Source organism: Carya illinoinensis, chromosome 9 (assembly GCF_018687715.1).
Source record: "Carya illinoinensis cultivar Pawnee chromosome 9, C.illinoinensisPawnee_v1, whole genome shotgun sequence".
Taxonomy (NCBI): domain Eukaryota; kingdom Viridiplantae; phylum Streptophyta; class Magnoliopsida; order Fagales; family Juglandaceae; genus Carya; species Carya illinoinensis.
In genome coordinates this window covers 21,916,831-21,944,365 of record NC_056760.1, presented here as the reverse complement: position 1 = coordinate 21,944,365, position 27,535 = coordinate 21,916,831, and the positions used below count along the sequence as shown (strand labels likewise).

Here is a 27,535-nt window from a genome sequence, read left to right as displayed (position 1 = left end):
AGTGCCTAGAGATAGTTTGGGAATGCCACTATAAATTTCAATGAGAAGGATGAAGAAGGCATCCTCCATCCATACAACAATGCACTGTTTGTGACTATGCAGATCGCAAACTTCACGACCCAGAGAGTTTTGATCGACAACGGGCGATATTGTCCTATTGATGGGAGCCATCACTTTGTCCGTCTTGGCCAGGAAGGCCCCTAGGACCTCAACAACCATGGCCAATTTCTTGGTGGTTAAAGCTCATTCTCTATACAACGCAATACTTGGATGCTCGACCCTGAATAATCTGAGGGCAGTAACCTCTACCTACCTCAAGACGAAATTTCCCATGGATTTGGGAGTGTGGGAGGTTCGCGGTGAATAGGTGCTTGCCCAGGAGTTTTACACTCGGGAGCTAAGGCATGAAGTCAAGGAAGTTGAGATGATTGGGGAAGTGGGAGAAGCAGCTGAGCCACCTTCACTGCCAGTCTTGGTTGAGTGGGATGAGGAGGTCCAGGATGAGTAGGCACTTCGATAGGCAAAGCCTAATGAGCCCTTAGAACTGGTTGTGGTAGATCAACAAAGGCACGAGCGAACGGTTCCTAAGCTAAGGCAAGCTCTAAAGCTGTGCCTCACCAAGCATTAGGATGTATTCACCTCGAGTCATGACGAGATGCTCGGGATCAACAACTCCATCATCGAGCATCACCTCTGCTTGAAACCGACAACTGGAAAAGTCAAGTAGAAACACCAAAGCTTCAGGGTTGAGAAGTACGCACCCATAGATGAAGAGGTAGACCATCTTCTAGCAGTGGGGTTCATTCGGGAGGCTCACTACCCCGAGTGGCTCTCCAATGTAGTCCTTGTGAAGAAGGTAAGTGGAAAATGGTAGATGTGCATTGACTTCACTGACTTGAACAAAGCTTGCCCAAAAGACAACTTCCCACTATCATGCATCGACTTGATAGTGGACTTGATTGCCAAGCACCTGCTTCTCAGCTTCATGGACGTGTACTCCAGGTATAACAAAATCCGGATGAGCCCAAACGACAAAGAGAAGATAGCCTTCATCACAGATTGAGGGCTCTACTGCTATAAAGCCATGCCATTCTACCTAAAGAATGTCGACGCCACCTACCAGCGGATAGTCAACTGAATGTTCAAGCAATAGATTGGCCAAAACATGGAGGTGTATGTGGATGACCTACTAGTGAAAAGCAAGCGGCCCAAGCAACATTTATAGGACCTTCAAGAAGCCTTCATGGTTTCCCCACGGTACTAAATGAAGCTCAACCAGTGCACCTTTGGAGTGGAGTCGAGAAAGCTTTTTGGTTTCATGATCTCCGAGCATGGAATCAAGGCCAATCCAAAGAATGTTAAGGCTCTAGTAAGGATCCCCCCCCCCCCACCCCGGCGGGGGGCCAGCAACCTTCATGATGTCTAGAGGCTCGCCGGTCTGGTGGTAGCCTTGAACCGCTTCATCGCTCTGTCAACTAATCGTTGGATCCCATTCTTCAAGGTCTTGAGGAAGGCCCAGGTGTGAGATGCCCCCTACAACGAAGCATTCACCAAGCTGAAGGGATACCTAGCCCACCACCTACTCCTCAATTAAACTAAGCCAAGCGAGAATCTGATCGTGTCGCCACACACCATGTCCATAGTATTGGTCTGGGAGGTGGAGGAAGGATAGCGGCCAGTCTACTATACAAGCTGGGCATTCCGTGGGGGTAGAGGGCAGATACCCATGGACCGAGATGTTGGTATTTGCGATGGTCATTGCTGCAAGAAGGCTAAGGCCATATTTCCAAGCCCATCTGATGAAAGTGCTCACCAATGTCTCCCTCACCAAAATCTTGTAGAAGTCAGATACGTCCAGCCGACTCGCCAAGTGGGAAATCAAGCTCAGTGAGTTTGACATAGAGTACTTGCCTCATACAACATTTAAAGGGCAGGTGCTGGCGGATTTCATTGTCGAGTTCACAAACTTCCTAGAAGAGATACAAGTTGCACCCCAAGGAAAGCCCTGGTAGGTCTTCGAGGACGGATCATCTTGCTAGGCTGGCGGAGAGGTAGGTGTGCACATAGTGACCAAACATAGAGAAGAGCACAACTATGCCATAAAGCTCACCTTCAAAGCAACCAACAACGAGGTTGAGTACGAAGCACTGCTAGTAGGGGAGTCAGTCACTAGGCTATTTGTGGGCTAAGGAGGTTGAAGTGCAAGCTAACTCCTAAGTAGTCATCAGTCAGGTGTTAGGAAAGTTTTCCACGAAGGGAGAGAAGCTGGAGATATCTCCAGTTGGTCTACGATGAGCGTGATCTCTTCTGATAGTTTCACATTAGACAAGTCCCAAGGGGAAAGAACTAGAAGGCAGACCGATTGGCGAAGGCCATGTCAGGACAGGAAGAGCTTCCCTTTCCAAAGCACATTGTAATCAGAAAGATCAACATTTCAGCCATCGGGGTCAAGGTATCAGTTATCACCTCAACATCCCCTGAGTGGGCTATGGACATCATGAAATTTTTGCAGGAAGCCAAGCTACCATGAGACTCAAAAAAAGTAGGCAAAGTTAGGAACCAAGCTACAAGATTCACCTTGTCAAGAGGTGTCCTGTACATAAGGGGTTTCTCTAAACCTCTCCTTAGGTGCCTCTCACTAGACGAAGCCCAGTACATGCTAGCAGAGATTCACAAGGAAATCTGTAGAATCTACAGAAACCAATTAGGCAGAAGGGTGTTGGTTGCAAGGGTGACCCAGACTAGGTACTGTTATCCCCACTCTCTCCGAGATGTGGACAGCTTTGCAGATAAGTGCCCACAATACCAAGAGCATGCGCCCGTGCCGCACTGCCCCCAGAGGAGCTGACCTCGATAACCTCTCCATTCGTCCAGTGGGAACAGGACTTGATCGGCCCATTCCCAACAGCTAGAGGAGGGGTAAAGTAGATTAAAGTAGAGGCCTTGACAACCATCACCGCCTAGACCATCACGAAGTTCCTGTGACGATCAATAGTCTACCGATTCGGCATTCGTCAAAACTTCATATCAGACTACGGGAAGCAATTTGATTGCTCGCACTACTGAGAATGGTGCGCGGAGCTTGGGATCAAAGTCAAGCACTCCTCACAGGGACACCCGCAAGCCAGTGGCCAGGCCAAGGCGACCAACAAAACTCTACTATCCACCCTTAAAAAGAAGTTGAGAGCTCACAAGGGAGGACGGGCTGAAGAAGTTCTGGGTGTACTATGGGCATACTGAACAACCATCAGGACCCCCACTAGGGAGACACCCTTTGCTCTCACCAACGGGAGCGACATGGTAATCCTCGTAGAGGTAGGGATACGCACATATTGAGTTGAGCACTTCAACTAGGACATCAACAACGACAGATTAGAAGAAGGCTAGGTCCTCTTGAAGGAAAGGCAGGAAGAGGCAACTGTGTAAACAAAAAATAACAAAAGGAAGTTAGAACAATACTTCAACAAGTGGGTCAAGCCATGGTCCTTTAAAGTAAGCGATCTGGTGCTGAAGCAGACTGGTGTGACTACCTAGGATGAAGGGAAGTTGGGATCGCGATGGAAAGGCCCATTTGTGGTAATCGTAAGCCACCAACCCAGCTCCTACCGTCTTAAAAACAGTCAGGGCCATGAACACTCCCACACATGGAATGCTGAGCACCTAAGGAAATATTTTGCCTAAGAATGGAAAGCGTCACCCATGAACGAATTGCCATGAACTTGTAAAGACTCCGTGTGCTTGTAAAATTATCCAATGAATGAAAATGTATGGATGTCTGCCATGAACTCTCTGTCATCAAATTTAGACTCTCGTTCAACAAAGTCGAGTCTCTAGACTCACCGCGGGGTTCAGGTCAGGCCTAGAGCATCTCGAGCTCTAACCTTATGGCCACTCAGATACGAGTTCCTAGACTTGTCGAGCCTCATGACCAAGAAAATTTGAGTCCCTAACTCACCACAATTTAAGGTCAAATCCCTAGACTCACTAAACTCCTATTCAACAAAGTTAAGTCACTAGACTCGCTGCGAGGTTGAGCCCGGGCTCAGATCATCTTGAGCTCTGCCCTCAAGGCCACTAGGATACAAGACCCTAGACTTGCTGAGCCTCGTGACCAAGAAAATTCAAGTCCCTAGACTTGCCATGGGTTAAGGCCAAGTCTCTAGACTCGTCGACCTACTGTTCAACAAAGCCAAGTCCTTAGACTCATTGCGGGATTGAGGCTAGGCCTAGAGCATCTTGGGCTCTGCCCTTATGGTCACTCGGATATAAGTCCCTAGACTTGCCAAGGCTCATGACCAAGAAAAATCGAGTCCCTAGGCTCACCACTGGTTAAGACCAAGTCTCTAGACTTGCCGACCTCTCGTTCAACAAAGCCGAATTCCTAGACTTGCCACGGGGTTAGGCTTGGCTCAGAGCATCTCGAGCTCAGCCTTCATGGCCACTCGAATACAAGTCCCTAGATTTTCTGAGCCTCGTGACCAAGAAAATTTGAGTCCCTAGACTTGCCATGGGTTAAAGCCAAGTCCATAGATTCACCAACCTCCCGTTCAACAAAACTGAGTCCCTAGATTCAACGCGGGGTTGAGGCCAGACCTAAAGCATTTCAAACTTTGCCCTCATGGCCATTCAGATATAAGTCCCTAGATTTTCCAAGCCTCATGACCAAGAAAATTTGAGTCCCTGGGCTCGCCATGGGTTAAGGCCAAGTTCCTAGACTCGCCGACCTCCAGTTCAACAAAGCCAAATCCCTAGCTAGACTCGCAGCGGGGTTGAGATCAGGCCGGGAGCATCTCAAGCTCTACCTTCATGGTCATTCAAATACAAGTCACTAGACTTGTCGAGCCTCATGACCAATAAAATTTGTGTCCCTAGACTCACCAATCTCTTGTTCAACAAAATCGATTCCCTAGACTCACTGCGGGGTTCAAGCCGAGCCTAGAGCATTTCGAGCTCTGCTTCCATGGCCACTTAGATACAAATTCCTATACTTGTCGGGCCTTTTGATGAAGAAACTTTGAGTCCCTAGACTCGCTAAGGGTTAAGGCCAAGTCCCAAAACTTGCCGACCTCCCGTTCAACAAAGTCGAGTCCCTAGACTCGCAGCAGGGTTGAGTTTAGGCCTGGAACATCTCATACTTTGCCCTCATGGCCATTTGGATACAAGTTTCTATACTGGCCAAGCCTGGTGACAAGGAAAATCTGAGTCCCTAGACTCAACATGGGTGAAGGCCAAGTCCCTAGACTCACCAACCTTCCATTCAACAAAGTCATGTCCCTACACTCGCTGCGGGATTGAGGCCGGGCTAGTAGCATCGCGAGCTTTGCCTTCATAGCCACTCGAGTACAAGTCCCTTGACTTGTCGAGCCTCATGTACAAGAAAATTTGAGTCCCTAGACTCACCACAAGTTATGGCCAAGTCCTTAGACTTACCAGTCTCTTGTTCAACAAAGCTGAGTCTCTAGACTCACTGTAGGATAAGGCCTAGCCCAAAGCATCTTGAGCTCCACCTTCATGGCCACTCAGATACACATCCTTAGACTTGACGAGCCTCATGTCCAAGAAAATTCGAGTCCCTAGACTAGCCACGGGTTAAGGCCAAGTCCTTAGACTCATTGACCTCCCGTTCAACAAAGTCGAGTCCCTAGACTCGTCGTGGGGTTAAGGCTGGGCCTAGAGCATCTCAAGATTTGCCCTTATGGACACTAGGGCACAAGTCCCTAGACTCACTACAGGTTAAGGCCAAGTCCCTAGACTCACTGATCTCCCATTGAACAAAGCCGAGTCCATTAACTCGCCACGAGGTGAGGTCGATCATAGAGCATCTCTAGCTTTGCCCTCATGGCCACTTGGATATAAGTCCTTAAACTTGTGAAGCCTCATTTCCAAGAAAATTTGAGTCCTTAGACTCGCTATGGGTGAAGGCCAAGTCCTCAGAGTCACCGATCTCCCATTCAACAAAGTCGAGTCCCTTGACTCATTGCGAGGTTGAGGCCGGGACCGAAGCATCTCAAGCTCTACCCTAATGGCCACCCCAGTTAAAGCATCCCAAGCCCCCACCCTCGAGGCCACAAAGAAAATTAGCCAAAAAGAAAACAACGAGTGCGAGTCAAAGAAATACATAGCAAATGAAAGGAAATCTCTTTTATACAAATTGGGGTTACAAGCCAAAGGAAAAATTTTTACAAGGAAACCAAAGGATTACATATTTAAAAAAGAGAAGAAGAAGAAGAAGAAGAAGAGAGGGCTCAATGCCTACACAATCCCGATCATTGGGGAAGACGAGGAGCACCTGAAGGGTTTAGAGGGAACCCAAGCTTCTCGAAGTTCTTAACAAAGGCGTGTGCTAAGGGGTCTGAAAGGAGGGAGGCCAGACTCAAGGTGTGCAAATCCATCCCAGGATGCTCTCGCAGATATTCGTGCAGCCATTCGAGGCCTTCCCTATAACCGTGCACCCTGGCTGCATCCTGAATGGCCCGAGTGTTCGCAATCTAGGACCTGATCTACCTAAAGTACTTGACGATAGCTTCTTGGCTAGACTTCATGACTGAGATCTCTAGATCTCGAGCCATGATGGTGTTTGACTTCATGGCCAGCTCAGCCATAAGAGCATTGACCCAATCTTGGCCCATTGCACTTATCCCTTCCGGCGTCGAACCTCCCGATTGAGTTCAAAGTGCTTGAACAGCAACTTCGAGTGTTGCCTAGCAGTCGAGATCCACTCCCACTGAAGCTTCAGAAACCTCTTCTGGGCCAACTTTAGCTTTGCCTCCCTCTTATTCAGATCCCTTGAGATCTCGGTATGAGCATCTATGAGGCGTTTGCACTCCGATTGCCACTGGGAAATTTCCTCCTTGGCCTTGACCAACTCTCGCTTCACTGCCTTCTTTTTAGCCTTGCACCTCTGGGATTCCTTCTTCAAGAGCTTGTTTCACTTCCTCATGTCCTTGACCTCATCGATTATCCCTTTTTTGTGTGCAGAGAGGCTATCCAGCTCTCGGCCCGCCTGGTTGAGCTTATGGTGGCTGAGATGAACTAGGGACTCGAGTGCCCTATTCATCTTCTTATGCTCCTTGTGCTTCTCGATGACCATACCTGCCAACTGCTTTGCTGCCTTTAATGCGAGGAACTGTTAGAGGGGGAAAAAGAAAGGCTCAAATGATAAGTAGAGTACAAGAAGCATACATGGGCAAAGAGGGGCTACAGCTTCGAGCCTGAAGCTCGATTGCTTCAGCTCGATCTTTCTCAAAACCCAGGCCAGTGGCCTAGCTGGGCCCTTCCCCGACATGAGAGGAGGGGCCAGCACACCCCATCTGCCATGACAACCTCTGTGTGTCCTCTTCAAATGAGTCCGAGCCAAGGACCTTTAACGCACCAACCTCCTCCTACTGTTCAGAGACCCGCTCCTCCTGCTCAGGGGCCCACTCCTCCTGTTCGGGCACTTTAGGCATTGAGAAACTGGTGGGGGGCTCCTTGTGCGTCCTGGACCCCTCGTTATTTTGGTCCCCCTCACTAGTCGCCTAGTGAGCCTCCCCCCCATCCAGCTGAACTAAGGCCGACCGATGGGAGGGTTTGTTGAGATGACCTCTTCAGGGAATTGAGGTAGGAGTCCACCTCCAGCTTTTGGGAAGAGTGTGAAGAAGACAGCCGGGCCTCAGGAAACCCAATCGACGCAGGTCTACACAGACATAATAAGGTGGTAAAGGACGCGTGACAACCACGGGCCAATCCACTTTGTGAGACGTGGTAAGGCACCAGATCGAGCCCAACCGTTGGGAATTCATGAGACGCTGGAAGCCCAAAGGTCCTTCGGCATGGATGATGAGACAAATGGTCAAATGGTACGTGTTCCTGGGAAATGTGCTGGTAGTGTTTTGAATTCCTATCACCTATCTGCTATGAAAATTCATAGGGTACTGTGAGGAGGGTATTCCTGAGGCTAGCTAGGGCCAAACGGCTTAGCCCACAGGGCACAGGAAGGCCAGGGTTCCAAGACAAGAGAATAGCCACGTCGGGCAAGACTATAAAGCCTGGCAGCGGGAGCAACTGGAAGGCAAGTGAAGGTTAGGGAATCACCTTACAACTAAGTGGCTGAAGGACACTGCAAGTAAGGATGAGAACAATGCCTTCCCCAAGAGCCCTGGTGGCTGAACATGTCCAAGAGTGGGGCACATCTGATCGAGGATACATCGCATTAAATGGGACATGGAGGAGGGTATGCCACGGCTAGAGACCATGTTGTATTCAATGCCCACTAGGGCCTAGACACGCAACAATGTGCTTCCTAGGATGCCAGTGGTCTGCATGACTATGCCCTGACACATTGTCACTTGGTAGTGAGGCTGGCGATAGGATAGACCAGGCTACTGACTGACACCCCATGATTCCTCTTTGTAGTTGGGCCCGAGCTAGGTATAAATACTTCAGCCCCCACTAAGGAAAGGGGGATGATTTCTACTTCTTCTTCTTCCAGGTGTTTTACACTTTGTTCTCCATAGTTCTACACAGAAAACATCCTCTAACTTCAGCATCGGAGGTGCCCCATATACCATGGAGCCCATATTTCTTCTTGGTTGTAGGTTTCGGCATTGGGTTTTCGTGGAACTGCTTAGGCTGTAAAAAACGACATCAACATACCTCTTATTGGACTCATCTACTTTTAAGATGTAGTACTTGTCTGAAAGTAATAATTTATTTCGTATTCAAGCAATATAAGGTTAATATCATTTTATGACCTTAACAAGATTGAGTAATAAAATTGTTCAGATTACAGAAATGAGAGGACTTGTTTGTGTCGATATCAATACAAAGTATGTGGCCTTCAAACAACCACTACACAATATTGATCTTCAAGACAACTTTTTGTTTTAGGAAGTTCATTCTATCCAATGAATGACACATATATCTATCTTACACCATCTTCTTGCCTTGGCTTTCTGGCCTATCTTGCCCTCTAACTGCTAGTAGTTTCATAAGTGGTCTAGCCCTTATTTACAATGTACTTTGTAAGATAGGGGCACCCATAGCGGGCACCCCTTCCCCTTCTGTTGGAGACTACGAAGTGGCAGCCACTTCATGAGCCTTGATGGCTGGCCCTTAATTACTAGCCAGGGGTTTCACTTAGAGGGGCTATTTACAAATCCTCACCCCCCTCTGGATGTGATGCTTCAAGCTTGTCACAACTAAGTTCAAATCTCTCTCTCAAAGAGTTCTCTCTAGTACCAGCATTTAGGTTATGGAATATGTGAGTGTTTCTCTAGTCTTACCACGTAGCGCACTCCACCATCGATACATGAAAATTTTGGATGAACTACGACAACGGAAAATCCGTGGAACAACAACACTAGATTCAAGATATTTATATTGAGGTAATATGACTTTTGCTGTATATTTTGACCTAGTATTTCTAACATTGGTATCAGAGCATGATTTGTTGTTTTCGATTTATATTTTGTTTTGCGTGTTGAGATTTCTTTTAAAGAAATAACTTTTCAGTGACGAAGTTTTTTTTTTCCTGTAACCATGGTTGTCGAAAAATGGTTTTGGAGTAAGAGGTGCTTGTGGACCTCGGTGATGGGTCGCAAGAGACACCAGAGCGCACTGCATGGGTGCTGTACATTGTGCAAACCTTGGGTACATCGCACTCCGACCATGAGTAGAGTAGCCTACGGTGCTGCGATCACTATCTAGATATTGCATGCCCTAGGCACTATGCTACATATTACGGTCAGACACACAAGTGGACCACCCCTATGCTGTATGATACAAGAGACACAACGAGGACCATCTAGGTGCATCATTGTTGTGTCGCATGTGGTGCGATGCTAACCCATGTTGTGCAGCCCATGGTGCTGCACGCATCAGAGTTGGGACAGCAACTGTTTGGTGTTCCACTACCATGGCCACGTCCAAGTGCAGCACTATGTGTAGGTAAGGAGCAACACTACCGTGCACATCAAGATTTGCTCCACCCAGAGCAGCACCGCACATGAAACTGTGCACCAGATCTGCTTTGCCTGCCATGGTGTGCACCATGAAGAGCTTCTCCACAGCACATCAAGAGGAAGAGTAAATGGCAGCACCATGCTACGTTGCTCATGGCTTTGTCCACACCATGGAGTCCGCTGCACTCTACTTGGCGTGCACCTTCTACTGAGAAGGTGCCCTTTGTTGCGTGCAAGGCACCAACCACCATAGTAGTGCTATGGACGGCCTTTGAAACACGCAGAGGAGCACCACAATCCCTGTGGTATCCTATATGTGGCCTGTGGGGCTGTCTAGAAGTGCCGAACATGACCTTGGGTGGTGGCGAGCACTAAAGCTTTAGCGAGGTCAGCTAGATGCTGCGCCGCACAAGATGTTGCACGTACCAGCTGTGTCGTTGTCCATGGAATTGAGTGCACCAGTTCGGTGCTGCCCAAAGCACAGGAGTTGGAGGTTCAGTGCTACATATTGCACCAAGTGAGGCAATGCTACTATGATCTTTTGTTACCGCTAGGAGCTGCAGTGGGGCTGTTGAAAGGGTAACGACATTTACATGGATTTTGTTTCTCTTCCGTTACATTGTTTTGTAATAGTTGGCTAGTAAAGGAGATGAACAATGCAATCCTTTTTGTGATGCACTTGTTTTTTTTTTGGTCGGGCTTGGATTAAGTCATTTATGGGCTTAATCGGGTTGTGGGATTTAGAACAACTTTGGAGCTATTTGTGTTGAATCTTTTAGTTTTAAGAATGGCCTATAGATTTTTAATCAGAATCAAATTTTTTAATTTAAAAAAAGGCTTCATATTGACTAGGCAGTGAGTGCAGCAGGTAAAGGCCTAATATGCAGATGAGCGCCCAAGAGGGTGCGACCCAGCCACATAGGGTGCGAGGTGATTGTGTTTTGAAATCTTTTATTTTTGTTAAATAGACGGTCTTGTTATTTTGACCCCAAAAACCTCAAATACTAGAGTAATGAACTCAACCATTGGGTTGGAGCTCATTGTTAGTGTGTTTGTTGATTTTATTAATTAATTCATCATATCATTGTGGCACATAAATATTATTGTGAATTATTTTTGCATGTGATTATCATTATTGAACACATGTTTGCCATGAAATTATCAGATATTTTATCACATTTGTTAGGCATTTTATTTTATATTATAAATTTCCTAGAATATTATTTTCTGTGAATAATAATTATTTGGATGAAATGTGATATTTTTTGTACACGTACTGTGATTGCATGTAAGTGTGTGCTTATTTTATTACTTTCATTGTTAGGCTAATTTTAGGAATTAGTCTTCAAATTGTTAGAATGTGATAAAATAGAGGATTAAGTAGCTTGAGTATGAATAGTCCATGCTTATAATTAGCCCAAATGAATTTCTTCGATCTAAGAAGAATTATTATTATTATTATTTGGCATGTGAATAGCTTAGTAGATTGCTTATCCTAGTGGAAATATGGTTGAGATTGATTTGGAATCAATCTCCTATACGATATAAATTTGCACGAAAATTAAGTTAGAAATTAATAATTGGGCATTTTGGCGCAAGAGATGATTAGGAAGCATAGTAGATTTTTGATCTTGCAACGTGTATTAATTATTTTTGTTATGACTTAGATTAATGAGGAAATTTTCTTAGATGTGTGTGCAATCAGATGCACATAGGTTAGTAACTTTGAGATAACTGAGAAGAAAGCTTAGAGATTACGTATGCAACTTAATTGTCTCATTAATCTCCTCCATGAGTAATAGTTGGAAACGAATGAAGATTATTATGAGTGTCAGATAGTTTTAGACCATTAGTATTGTAAAAAAAAAAAAAAAAAGAAAAAAACCTCTTAAAGGTCTAGAGTAAAATTGTAAGTGCGCGTGGGACGCATGCACTACAATTTTTATAGAAGTTGAAGATATCAACTATCAGATTAGAGCTAAAACACTCTTTTGCATTTGAGAATCTTTTTGGTAATAACGGAAGTTGCGTGTTGTTTTTATAACGCAAAGATTAATTGCTTATATATTTGAGGTTGAGCATTATAATCTTGAAGCAATTTAGATGAAATCAAAGATAAGTACATACTTTCTAAAACTTGCTAGTATGTCTGGCAAGTAAAGATGTTAAAATCTGAATGTACAAGAGTGTTGAGGACATTTTTTATTGCATATCCATTTTAAAGGTTTTATTAGTGCACCTCTCTACGGTATTAGCATTGATAATCTTGCTCAAATTGCTAATCTGAAGCAATTTAAATTAACTCACATATAATAGGTTCTTGCAGGTACATGAATTTAAGAGCACCCCTTGAGAGTAATACCAAGCACCTTGGAGGTTAGCATGGAAACTGTGGCAAAAGTCTGAAATTTAGGTACGACTTAATTAAGCCTAAAAATCTTGCTCGTAATTGCACTGATGCAATATAGGTTTTAGGCTAAAATAATTTCTCGCAAAGTTTTATTTTCTCTCTTATAGTGGATTGGAGAATATAGAAAACAATAAGCAAGAAATAGGGATATATCGCTAGTTAGCGTTTAAAACATCACATACTGTATTTGTTGCACAAAACTTTTTTGTTTTTTTGTTTTTTTTTTTTTTTTGCGCTTTTAATGCGATATTAGTGAAGTCTAAACCTAATTTGATTTAAGACTTATTAAAAATAGTGGTGTTAGTGAGAATTCCTAGAGGTTTAAAAGTTGGATGGTTACTCGTTGACTCAGTAATATTATTTCTCTGGTGGAGAGATGGTATACTAAAATGTGCTATTAAATATTTTTGAATCACAATTGTATAAGTTATATGATGAGAGCAATTATCTCGCAGTTTTATGACTTGCTGAGAATGGAGTTATAAGTAAATTATGGAGCAAAACAATTGTTACATCACATTTAAGTTGATGTAATATTTTGTTGCGGTCTTAATTCTGACTTGTCATCCTTAGATCAAGTTCATTCACCATTGAGAAAGGCTAAGTGACTATTTTGTGAAACATGAATTCTATTAAAACTCTTGAGGATCTAAGCTTAATCATTTTTTGGTTGAGTTAAGAAAATTACTTGTATTTTCGACAAGGGTGGGGTATTGTGGATTTTTTTACTTGTTTTTTGAAAAGAATGTTTCATGACATCTTATTCTATTTTACCTTAACCTTAATATTTTCAAAAGTTTTTAAAAGATCGTCCAAAATAGTGTGAGTATACCTTTAGTGATGGTGTACTACTATTGATAGTGACTCCCAAAGTTCATAGAATACAAAGATCCTCATAAATGATGTGATAGCTATATATCAGTATTCTCTCATCGTTTAGAGACTAGAAGAGAATATTTGTAATATGGCTTTGCTAAAGGTATTGAATTCAAATAGCAAGAACCCCAACATAGAATCTTAGATTCACTTCACTTATATGATCCAACTTGGTGTTGTTGATCTGATTGACAAAGGAAAAGTGGAGTTGATAGGATTACATATACATCTCTTGACACTAATTGAGTAGCCTTTAGATATAGCCATTGATCGCATATTTATTGGAACTTTTCTTGAAAGAGTCGCATAGTTGATTCTCGCAGGAGAATTAGATGGTTAGTTTTTTTTTGCACAAAGTACTTTGAGCTCATGATTGTTGCTTGTACTATTTTGGTACAAAAAGTGAATGAATGTTGTTGGTGCTATTTTCTTGCGACCTAAACCAACCATTCAAAGATACCCAATGTATCTAGTCGTTTTTTTTTATTAACAACCTATTGAATAAAATGAGATTCTTTGAACGTTGTTGATAATCTTAGAAAAGTGTCCTCCTAAGAGATATGACGATTTGATTGTCTTAGATTATTAATTGTAGCCTAATAAGAGGTTTTCCATACTACGAGGTGATGGATATGGGTTTGTGAAAAGTAGCTAAGACTTCACATCTTGTGAGACTTTGTATAAGAAAAATAGTTTCTTTGAGCTCTTATTCAAAATCTATAGACAATTAATGAAATGGAAAATACTAAAGAATCTAGTTTTGCCTATACTATTTGATGTTTCCATTATGGTTTGCTCATGGGAGTTAGAGGTTGAGATTTTGTTAGAGGGTAAATATGGCTTACTTGATAAAGTGAGTTCGTACTATGATTGTCGTTAAAAGTAATGACTAGACTATTGTGATTGTCTTTTGGGGGGGGGGGGGGGGGGGGGGAGGGGGGCAAAGGCCCTAATCATTTTTTCCTTGATGAAAAATAAATGATGGTTATCTCATATGATTTTGTTGAGTACAAGAGATTTATATGAAACCTTGAAGTCACAAATTAAGTTTGTAGAATGACATTTGTAATCACCTTGTAGATTCTTAAAAATTGCAGTTGGACTTGCTGACTAGAATCTAAGGTTTATATTGTAAGTTTGACCTTAAATGAGATTCACGATGAGTTGCTAACTTCATGGTTGTGCAAAAATTTTTTATATATAATAGTAGAGTCTCTTGGTATGATCATATTTTGGAAAGTTACTATACATGAGAATGCACTGGAGAGAAATTGTCTCTAAACACCACTTGAGAGTTGTGGTTTGATTATTTTTTAAGTGACCATGTGTTTTCTCTCCATCATGGTATTGCTCGTCGTGCACATAATACTAATGTGTTATATGATCATGTGATGTGGCTGGAAGCATTTTTTTTTTTTTTTTGTAAGCACACATTCACCATAGATTTAGAGTTATGGTGAAAAAGGTATGTCGACAGTCATAGATCGGCTCACTTACACTAGCAATCGCTTTTGGCGCTACAAAGGGGTAGTGAGCAAAGATGAGATAATGTGTCACTTGATACTTGTCCAAAAAGGGATAAGTTGTAAGACACAAAAGATATGTCACCTTAGTAGGAGGTAAGACGAGGTCCATCATATTTGAAAAGGACAGTGCATAGTTACCTACAATCTATGTAGTCTGTGGTTTAGATAGATGCAATATCTTCTTTGACGCTTCAGATAGTGACCAAATTGAGGGACTCAGGTTAGGCACTGAGATAGTGACTAGACTAAGATCTGTACGGTATATTGAGATTAGATATACGTTCTTTCTTTTCTAGAATGAGAACTCTATTGTAACATGTATTTCATACTACATGTTCTTTTGCAACCAATAGTAGAGGTGAGTGAATGAATCCTTACTTCCTCACCGTGTGAATCTTGTAGGTCATAATTAATGACCTTAATTTATTTACGCCCTTAGAAGACCTTTGACTATGTTACGAGGTTGATGTTTTAGTATTTGCTACTTTGGCATATTATCTACTTCATTTGGTTGAGAAGCAGGTTGTTGCTTCTGGAATACTACCTGCATTGATGGATGCTTGGCCTTAAGGGTCCTCAATAGGGTCACTAGCTAGAAAGTTCCTTTGAGATGGGAGAGAGAGAGCTTCGAGATTAACTCCGTTATATACTTACGGGAAAAAATGATAGATGTGGAATGAATTCTCCATGTGCACCCCCTCCATGACTTAGGAAATGAGAGGACTTTTTTTGTGTCTATATCAAAACAACAAATTTGGCCTCCAAAACAACCACTACACAGACCGTTGCTATCCTTTTAGCATTCCACAATATTGATCTTATAGTCAGCTTTCTGTTTTAGGAAGTTAGTTCGTCCCGTCTAATGAATAACAACTATATCTATCTTACACCATCTTCCTACCTGGATTGGCTTTTTGGTCTATCTTGCCCTCCAGCTGCTAGTAGTTCCATAAGTAAGGGGTTCAGATCTTCTTTACAATGTGCTTATCTCACTTGTTTACAGCTCTTCTCAGCTGCTTTGTAGCGCTCCTTTCAAATGAAATGGTTCGGCTCCCTAGGCCTGAATTCATCACTGCAATGGCTTAGTCCAAGTTTGCTAGAATTACTGATTGGTGAATGATTTATTAAAGCATAAAAGACTGATTTGGTATAAGGTGGTCAAAATAGAGTGGGAAGACCAAGTAAGAAGAAACGAACTTGATACCACTCGTAGAGTAACACTGCTTATCCATATTTGTGTATAGTGAAAATCACTATAATTATCGCAGTGTCAAACTGCTTCAGATCACATGGAAAGACTCTAGAATGTATAAAAAATGCCAACAACAGTTTTAAAATTTTGAATACCCTACAATGAAGGCTTATTCATCTTCATATGGTTCAAAAATTTAATGAGATAACAATAAGACAATCAACACAAAGCAATGAAATAAGTATATACGATTAAAACTTTGGCCTACATCCATGTTCAAAGCAAGAAATTTCACAATGGATTGATCAAGGATACAACATGACTCTCAAGAATTTCAATCATTAAACTCTAGATGATTTTGTGTCTCTGTCCAGGTTTAGCAAGAAACACTACATCCATCTCTTGAAATAAACCCAAAACTTGACCTGAATGAATCGAATCAAACTGTATAAAGTTTGGCAATGCAAGAGCTTCATGAGCCCACTAGTTATGAGGTGTATACATGACAAACGGGATTCAGTGCAAATGTTAGAACACAGTACGCTTCCAGCTAGAGTATTGAATGATAGGCGGGTGACAAGATCTAAATATATGAATTTCTGTTGTCTTTTCCCACAAAACAAACTAGAAGGAAAAATTTTGTATGTTAACAATTCAATGAAAGAAAAATACTTCTCCTTTATTGTGTATAGAAACCAATTGTAAGTGGCTTGTTCTTTTAAAAATGTTGAGGAAAGGTTCTCTTGAACTTTTGCAGGTGTTTATGGACAAGATAACGATAGAGGGTATTTATGGGAGGAGCTTACTAATATTTGTAGTTTTTAGTTCAAGATAACTATTGCAAAGGTGGGATTTCAATCTCACTTAGTTTCTAAGTGAAAAATCGGGTGAAGCTCATGATTGTCTTGCCAGGGTGGATTTCTCGTACTTCATCTTTGAGAAGGATAAAGAGGTCCTTTCATGTGGTTTATTACCTAGGACACCTGTTGGTTTGGAATTGATAGATTCCTTGTACAAACAGATTGGGAAGTGCACTTTCCTGATCTATATAAAAGGTTATACCATTTTTGCTCGGAACATTTCCCTGTCTTATTGACTAAGAAGGCATTCAAGGTGTAATAAGTACTTCAAATTAAGGGTGCTACCCGCATGGTGCAAGGCGGGGGGACTCATCCCACCCCGCACGCACCATGCAAGGGATGGCTATTCAGCCCCGCCCTGTCTAGGCCAATCCATTGGGTCTAAAAAAATAATATAATTTAAATTATAAACTAAAATTTATAAATACAAAAAGAATTTAAACTCATTAGAGTTATATTTTGAATTGTCTTAGCCTCCTAAGGAACTCATTATATAGGAGGCCAAATCAATTCAATAATCATACTTGAGCAATGTTGGACTTATTACTATTGTATTGCCTTGGCCTCCTATATAAAGGTTGGACTAGGAGGCCAATGCAATCCAATAACTTGAATACAATTTTAAGTTTTTAATAAATTGTATATATCTATATACAATATATATATACATAAATATTTTTTATATATGTGGAGTGGAGCGGGGGCAGGGTGGGGCCCTGTTGGGGTCATCCCACACCTCGTCCCCGCTGGGCATTTCTCATGCAGGGGCAGGATGGACGAGAGAAGGGTATGGGGCCCCGCTGCCCACCTGTATTTTCAAATTCAAATCCGAGAATCTATAACATAAATGATTTTCAAAGCAATAGCTTTGCTCCTATTGAGTGATGTGTCCATTCAAGTGTTAAATGACTATAATTTAATATAATTTGAAAGATCATGGAACTTTATTGGTTAGGAAACTTTGTTTGGTTAGGAACGCTTAGTTTTCTTTCATTTGTTACATTTTGTCTTCTTTCCTTTATATGTGATTTTTGAAGCAATAGTTTTCTTCTTGTTGGGCCATGTCTTCCATATTTTTTTTTTTTTTTGTGTGTGTGTGTGTGTGTTAAATGATCATAAATTTATTATAATTCTCAAGATCATGGAATTTTAAAAGTCAAGACAAACATGTATTCTTTCATCTATAAGACTTGTCTTCCTTTCTCTATACATAATTCATTGCAATTAGTAATCTAAAAGAGCTAGCCAAACAACTTCCAAACAAGTTTTAAACAAAGTTTGAAATAAATAGAACTAAAGACTAAACAATTTTTCCCATGGATAGTGTAGGTGCACAACTACTTGTGATTAAAAGTAGAAGATTTTGGTGATACCATTAGATAGTGGTGGTTATCCTACCATTTCCAAAGAACTATAAGCTTTATCTTAGCTCACAAACTAAATGGTTTAATGAATGTCCTAAGGGTTTGGAATGAGCAAGTCTTTGGTAACATATAGCACTAGAGGAGTTACAAGGTCAGATTGGTATAGAAGAAGAGAAGGCACCATATGAAGAAGATAAGCTAAGAAAAACCTGTCAATCATTGATCTAGAAAGGGTCATTGAAATATAGGAGTGGTCTTGGAGGTAAAAACCAAGGGCACTATGATTAAAAGAGGGCAATAGGAGTTCAAAGTTGTTCCATCAAGCAGCTAACTGAGATTAGAAATAACTATCAAGATTTGAATGGGGAACAACGCTATTGAGATGCTTTTGGTAGATGGTTCATCTCCTCTGGTCAAAATGAGATTAGAAATCAAATTGTGAACAATGCTATTGAGATGCTTTTGGTTGATGGCTCAGTTTCCATTAGCGGTTTGCTTGGACGAGCTTGATGGATTAGCACTTGAGTCCATATATGAAGCGATGGTCACATTGGTTGAGAGACGACCATTTGAAGAGATCAGTTGGGTTCTCAATGTGGTAAAAAGTATGATTAGTGATAAATCACTAGGACCAGTTGGTTTTGCATTGGTTTTGATCTTTAAGCTTGCTAGGATGTGATCAAACTGTATAAGGGTATTATGGGATTTTCATAGTATTGTAAGTTTGAGAAAAGACTTAGTGCCACTCTCATAGCCTTAATTACTTAAATAGTCGGGGCAATATGTCTGTGGATGTTTAAATTACTGCACCATTAGATTGTGAATAGGGTGTGTAAAACCATTACTAGTCTCAAAAGTTTAAACTAATGGGAAGATAAATTTATTTATTTAAATTATATTTTTAACAATCCTCTTCATGAATGGGTTAGAATCTTGCTTAATAAGTGGCAACCCAATATATGAAATATTTAATTAAATAGGTGAAGTACAAAGTCAGGATTCGAACTCAAAATCCTTACTCTGATACTATGATAAACTACCACTTGACATTGGGAGAAGTAGAGGGTAAGCACCATGTGTTGTGCATGGTGGAATAGGTGCCTCTGATAGGGGTTTGAGGGTGGGAGAGTGGAGGGGGTCTTGTGGGCAGTCAGAGCTCAATTGATGGGAGTTATGGAGTACCCCAACTTTTGATTTTTTTACAAATTAATGATGATTGTAATCTATTTTTTCATTTTATTTTCTAAGATAAGTTGGATAAAGTTTATTTTTATTTTTAATGGTTTGGGCTTTTTGCTTAGAAAAAGAATTTTACTTTTATTATAATCACCATCCAATTAAACTAAAAGGAAAGAAAATTACTCAAAAGGTCCATATGATTTAAAAAATTCTCTAATTGATATGCATAGTTTTAAAATTATAAGAGTCACACTGCAAAATTATTAGTCAACACTGAAAAAATAAAAACATTTAAAATTATAAAGGATAATGCTAGGGTGTACACCAAATATGCACCCCAAATAAGCCTTTGGTGCAATTGTATTTTTTTTCCTTTTTCTTTCAAATATTTTTTAAACATTTTAAAGCATTTAAAAAAATAAAAATTCACTAGTAATAACTTTCTTAACCATTAAAAAAATAATAAAAATAAAAATAAAATACACTAGGAGCACATTTGGGATGCACATCTGGTGTGCATGCAAGCATTTTCCAATTCTAAAAAGTATAAAATTACATTTGAAAAATAACATTAAAATATTTCTAAACTACATAAATTATGAAAATTTATTTAAAAAAAGTTACTAAAACACTTTAAAAATAAAAAATGAAAATATTATGAATCGTAACGAAATTAATGTTTAATTCAAAAAATAAAAAATAAACAATTTTTGTTTGAAGAGAGATGACGCCACGGAGGTGGCACCCATGGCTGGCCCCCAGGGATGTTCAATGTCGTTGGTGGTCCGGTAGGAACAAGTGGCCAACGCTGCCACCCCATTGGATTGCCTAAGCAAGGGCTGGTAGGGCCACATTGTGGGTGGCCCCGACGGTATGCAACAAGGAAATGGCCACCCCTCTAGGGATATTGGGTCGAGGTGGCACACTAGGCCTCGCGTGGGCATTCGGAAATTCTCGTAAATCAACAAAACAATTAATAACACATAAAAGATCAGAAACATCACAAAATTTTAAAAACATAAAGCTAAAAAAATGAATAAAACAAAATTTAAACAAATAAAAAACTTTAAAAATATAAAAATATAAAATACATTTAAAAAATTGAAAATTTCTAAAACACATAAATTAAAAAAGATATTATGATAGTTTTGAAGAAAATATTAAAAATTCAAAAAGATAATATTAAAGATGATAATGAAATTAATGTTAAGTTTTAAAGACATAAACAAAGTTTCAATTAAAAGAAAGATAGGAAATACGCGGTGGCATTTCATGTTTTTTTAAATTATTTTACTGTTTTATAAGGATTTTATGTTTTTTTATTTTATTTTCTAGATTGTCTAAAATTCATAAGAAAAAGTTCTTAATTTTATATTTTCAATATTTTCTTAATGTTTATAAATTTTATTTGAGTTTTTATTTTGTTTATTTTATCTAATTTATCACATTATTTTATTTTTAAAACTTTTTTTAATTTATCTGATCTTTTTATATTTTTTTTACCATTCATGCTGATGTGGCATGACGACTGTACATAATTTGCCACATGTTATATTCTGATTGGCCAACACACTTGGTGGTCTAACTAAAGTTTTAGATTTTGTTCCTGTGATGACTTCAGTTTAAAAGGAAAGTTAGTTATCGGGTTGAATTGAGTTGTTTAGGATGTTTTTGTTGAGGAAATGATGAGCTGGGTGCTTTGAATTCTGAAGTGGTTTGAGTTGAGATCACAAAATTAATATAGTTAGAGGATGTTTGCTTTCGTTCTAGATGGGATCTCGAAAAAAAGATCTAAGATTTTATTCTGCTTAATGGTCCTAGAATGAAGTCATAAATAGATTCCAAGACTTTGTGCTCGAGACACTAAAATATTTGCTTATAAACCAACAATACGACATTAAAAAACCAAATTGTGGCTTTCGACCCTTTGTTCTTGCTAGGTCTTGGTGTTGCCTCATTCCAAGCACCAGCTTCTCCAACTCCTTATACCTTGTGCCATCCACCATTGTTGCTGCTACATGTCCAGGATTCAATTGCTTCGATACCAATTGATAGGAATAGTGACAATTTCAATTAGAAAAAGATAAGAGATTGTAATGGGAGATGAGATCTGATTGTTCAAGAAACCAGAAACCTCCAATTTCGGCAAATGCCTTTTTGTAATTTATTCATAGCAAATACTGGAAGATTCTATCAGTACTAATATCCCATGCATAACTGAGTTACAAGGAAATGGTAGTAAAGCCCTTAATGGGCTGAAATACTACAGACATACTAATGGATTCAATTAACTAAAATAACCTCTTAACATAGGCCCACATCCGAAGTAGACCTAGGCCACTCGCCCTGACCCACGACAACAACACAACACAACACAAGTAAGAAATCAACCACGTTTTCAGAGTTATCCCTTCGATTCCATGCCGATGGCTTGAGATAGAGAGGGAGGAACCATAGATCGTAACACACCTTTTGCAGAAACCTAAAGCCAACCGTGATTGGTTATGAGGCAAATTCAATGCCACCAAGATTGACACGATTATATAGCAACACAAGATACTGTTCATCTTCCTTCTCCAATAATATCAGTGATAATCTATTTGGTGACATTCATAGGTAAGGGCATTGGATCAATCGGGCTCACTTCAGCCATGTTGCCATCTTGGTTTTTCTGCTGTCCCTTAATACTACTCAAGGCAATTAACACAGTATCACCCTCATCTAAAAAGTTGCTAGTGATGTCTTTGAAATACAAATCTGTTAAATAACTTGGCTTTGTTGTAACAGTGTCCACTTCAATATCTCCAGCAAGCATGGCAACGACACGTGACATGGGGGGGCGCATCATTGGTGATGCCTGAGTGCACAAAAGAGCCACTCCTATCACTCTAGTTGCTTCATTTTCATCAAACTCCAGTAATTTAGGATCCACCAAACCCAAAACTTGGTTATGTTCATGAAGAGTCCATGCCTAGGAAACATTATAGTGATTATCACAAGAAAAAATGAATAAATATCAATTACATAGTAATTTGAGAGAGAGAGAGTGAGATTCATTTTCTATACCCATTCAAGCAGATAAATCTTTTCAGTATCCAAGCTATTGTCTGAGTTTGGCCTCCCACTGAGGATCTCCAGAGCAACAACACCAAAGCTGAAAACATCTGCCTTTTCTGTTAAGTGTCCGAGCATTGCATACTCTGGAGCTAGATAGCCACTAAAAGAGTGAAAATGATTAAAAATAAATTGCTCAGTGAAGAACCCTTGACGATATCTCCATGACTGCTCAGTTAAACAGGAACAATAGGCTCACAAAAGAGAGAGTGTAATGACCAAATTAAAGAACATATGAACAAGTATGGAATAGCGTTGACTTGGGGTCTAGTCAACAGATTATGTTGGAAAATTTTATAGGCTTGGTTGGCACGACTGAAGGCTATACTAACTACTTTTATTTATTTTTGTGTTTCTTGACATTAAGCTTCTGGGTAATTCTGATTGTATTTCCTTGAGTTTAGTGGCTGGATTATTTCCTCAATTTCTAAAATTTACCAGACATGGGCCATACTCGCCCGGGATCTTATCTTGGTCATGTTTTACTTTTAGCTCCTCTTTGTTGGATTATGGGAGTTCTAGCACGAAATGTCAAAGAGGCTTCTGTTTGTAAGCTAGTGTGAAGAAAATACATGCCACACTGTTAACAGGCAAGATTTGATTTGCAAAAGAATTTAAAATCATACTCTCCAGCAAATCAAAATTCTGCTATGTCCATGGTGTGGAGGGTATAATGTTCTCTACGATGGCTTGCAAATATGATTCTTCAGCATGAACTAACACCCTAAACACTTAAATAGGTGCTCACAATTTCAGAGCAGTGCACAGACTAGTGTTGTTGTTCTCGTTCTTGCTTATTTCAAAAAACAAACTAAACCTTTCTTGTGCATCATAACATAATGTCAAACCAACAAATTCTCCCAACCTTTCCCCCAATAAAATCTAACCTAGATATCCTAAAACGTAACTGCTAAAGTAGACAATTCCAACAAGCTCAAAGCTTTCTTTTTTTAAAACCAAGATTCAATACCATTTCAATTTGTAAATATATATACTCACTTTTCCTGAGTTTAAAAGTTATAGAAATAATATCTTCCACTGTTATTGGCCACCATACAACAATTTTTCGGAACCTTAATAAATAACTAGTTTTGTCGAACACCAGTCAGATTCTGCAGCAGGTTTTTTTTTTTTTTTTTTTTTTGGAAAAAAAAAAGTCTTGGAATTAAGACCAATGTGATAAGGCAATGGATCCAGCTAAAGTAGTCATTCTTGTTCTCAATTCAATCTATTAGTAGCCGAGATCAACCATATATTAAAACATAATACTCCAAGCCCTTAAGTTTTTATGTAATGGTTATATGATCATGCTTATAATAAACTATTTTTCTTTTTCCTTCTCACATTTAGAAAGGGTTTGAAAGATATGGCTTACATGGTCCCAGCCACTCGGGTGCTGATGTGTGTTATCTTATCATCGTATAGCTTTGCCAATCCAAAATCTGAAATCTTGGGGCAAAGTTCTGCATCAAGCAAAATATTACTAGCCTTGACATCTCGATGTATGATTCTTGGCCTTGAATCCTCATGAAGATAAGCTAGGCCTCTTGCAGTTCGAATGCATATGCCGATCCGGGTAGGCCAATCAAGATTCAGGTCATTTTCTCCTGTATAAATAGTGGTTAACATCTTATAAAACTTAAACAGTTGCAAAATGGTGGTTAATATTCATAACCAAGAGTAATTTGGGGCAAAAAAATATGATTTAGCTACAATTTTCACCCACTAACTACCACTTATCACATACTTTGCATCCTAAACTACAAAGGTTTGAATTTACACCCTAAACTACCAACAATTTTCACTTTCTACCTTCTATTCAAATCTATCTGTTAAGACTGTGTTACGTTGCCAAACAATTTAATTATTCACAGTTAGGGAAGTAATGTGGATTGGCACAATCTTAATGGTCATATATTTGAATGGAAGGTACAAAGGGAAACCTATTTAATAGTTTATGGGGCAACTATTTGTAGTTTAGAGTGCAAAATATATAATGGGTGGTATTTTTTGGGTGAAAAGTGCAATTTCCCAAAACTTTATTGTTAATTAATTTCATCTGAGTATGGTAAAAATCACTATAATTATCATAGAGTCGAACTGCTTCAGATGATAGATCACATAAAAATACTCTAGAACGTATAAAAAATACCTACGATAGTTTTACAAATTTTGAATACCCTACAATGAAGGCTTATTCATCTTCAAATGGTTCAAAAATTTAATGAGAGAACAATAAGACAATCAACAAAAAGCAATGAAATAAGTATTTACGATTAAAACTTTGGCCCACATCGACTTTCAAAGTAAGAAATTTCAAAATGGATTGATCGAGGTTACAACATGACTCTCAAGAATTTCAATCATTAAACTCTGGGTGATTTTGTGCTTCTGTCCAGGTTTAGCGAGAAACACAACATCCGTCTCTTGAAATAAACCCAAAAATATTTTTTTGATGAATAAACAAATTTTATTAATAAAAAATGGATGGCAAAAGCCAGTATTACAAATAGGCAAGATGCCCAAACTAGCTAGGCACAATAGAGACAAGGAACTCTTGAAGGGCCATGCCATTGAAGTCAACAGCGATAGCCCAACTACATAAAGTTCTAAAAAATAAAGCTTCAAGCTCCTCCAACGATCTCGCCTGGTCTTCAAAAGTCCTTTCGTTGTGCTCTTGCCACAAACACCACATGATGCAAAGAGGGATCATCTTCCATATAGCTTTAATAGGTTGCCGACCTCTCAAGCTTGCCCAACAAGCCAAGGCTGCCTCCACTGTTTTTGGCATGACCCAAGCCATATCCAGTTGTCCAAAGACTTCATTCCAGAGACTCCTTGCTGTATCACAATGCAAGAGAAGGTGATCCACCGACTCATCAGCTCCTTTGCACATGCAACACCAGTCTGCGATAATAATCCTCCTTCTCCTCAAATTGTCAGTGGTCAGTATCTTACCTAAGGAGGCTGTCTAGACAAAAAATGACACTTTGGGAGGGGCCTTGTGACGCCATATCTTTCTCCAGGGAAACTGAATAATAGGCTCTTGGGTGAGGGCCTTATAAAATGATCGCACGGTAATAATACCTTTACATGCAGGGGACCACCACAGAGCATCCTCTTGTTGTATGTTTGGTCTAACGGAGTAGATAAGGCTGTAAAAGTCTGCGAAACTACTCATTTCCCAGTCTTGTGTCCTCCTACTAAAATTGACGTTCCAAAGTAGTTGTCCCTCCGCTACCGAGACATCCTTGGCACTTGCCAACTGGAAGAGCAAAGGGAACAAATCTTTCAAGGCCCTATCTCCACACCAGACATCGCTCCAGAATTTTATTCTAGAACCCCTACCCAAATGGAATTTAGTGAAGCGACTAAATGCCCCCCACCCTCTTCTTATGTGTTTCCATAAACCAACTCCATATGCCCCTCTCACCTCGCTGGTACACCAATCCCCCCATAGGCCCCCATATTTCTTCTCAATCAACAATTTCCACAAAGATTCCAGTTCCCTAGAAAATCTCCATAACCATTTGCCTAGCAAGGCATGATTAAAATCCCTTAGTTTTCTGACTCCCAAACCTCCCCCCGAAATAGGACGGCAAACCTGCTCCCACTTAACCAGGTGAAACTTAAACTCATCCCCCAAACCCCCCCACAAGAAATCTCTCTGGAGCTTCTCAACGCGGGCCGCCACACTTGCTGGTATGGGAAAGAGAGATAAAAAAAAAATAAGTGGGTAAATTAGAGAGTGTACTCTTAATCAACGTAACTCTTCCACATTTCGACAAATATATTCTCTTCCACCCTGCCAAACGCCGCTCGAATTTCTCGATCACTGTATCCCAAACCGAAGGGGCCCTTGAGCCACTCCCCAACGGGAGTCCCAGGTAGGTCAAAGGGAATGAGGTGATCTTGCAATCCAGCGTTCTCGCTAACTGTCGAACATTGGGAACTACCCCAATTGGCACAAATTCAGATTTTTTCAGATTTACCTTCAAGCCGGATACTGCCTCAAAACAGAAAAGTAAGGCCTTCAAAACTCGCATATGGTCTTGCTCAGCTTCGCACATAATTAGGGTGTCATCTGCAAACAGTAAATGAGAGATAACTATGTTACCCCTATCTGGGGTTCCAATCGAAAAACCAGCTAGGTGGCCATTATCAACCAATGCCGAGAGCATTCTGCTTAAAGCCTCCATAACAATAACAAACAACAATGGCGATAACGGGTCCCCTTGTCTCAGTCCAAATGTACTCTGAAAAAAGCCCACTGAAGCTCCATTTACTAACACCGAGAACTTTGCCGAAGAAATACACCAACGGATCCACTTCCACCATCTATCCCTGAAACCGCATCTCCTAAGCATATGAAGTAGGAAATCCCAGTTAACATGATCATAAGCTTTTTCCATGTCAAGTTTACACATGATTCCTGTGTTCCCAGCTTTTAATCTACTATCAAGGCATTCATTAGCAATTAACACCGAGTCTAGTATCTGTCTTCCCTTGACGAAAGCATTTTGGGGTTGTGTAATAATCTTCCCCATCACCTCACTTAATCTGTTCGCTAGGACTTTGGATATGATCTTGTACACCCCATTTACCAAACTAATAGGCCGAAAGTCCTTTATCTCCGTAGCCCTGGTCTTTTTAGGAATCAAAGCAAGGAAAGTGTTGTTGAGGCTTTTTTCAAATTTTCTAGCCCTGAAAAATTCCTAGAAAACCTGCATGAGGTCCTCCTTTATCACTTCCCAACAGTCCTGAAAAAAGCCCATAGAGAGTCCGTCTGGTCCAGGCGCCTTTTCCTTAGCCATTTTCCATACTACTCCATGTATCTCTAGTTCATCAAACTCCCTTTCCAACCGCTCCATGTCACCCGATCCGATGGAGTCAAAGGACATCCCATTCAGTGGCGGCCTCCATCCCACCTGCTCCGTTAGTAAGTTCTCATAGAAATCAATAACATGATTGTGAATTACCTGCTCGTCTTTGCACTCCACCCCATCAACCTTCAGCATCTCAATATTATTATTTCTTCAATGTGCATTTGCAACTATATGGAAAAAACTCGTG

At 40.3% G+C, this 27,535-nt stretch overlaps 1 pseudogene; it reads right to left on the bottom strand.

The window, feature by feature from the left end:
* Positions 1 to 21,488: 21,488 nt before the first annotated feature.
* Positions 21,489 to 27,535, bottom strand: part of LOC122275279 — a 58,739-nt pseudogene continuing 52,692 nt past the window's right edge.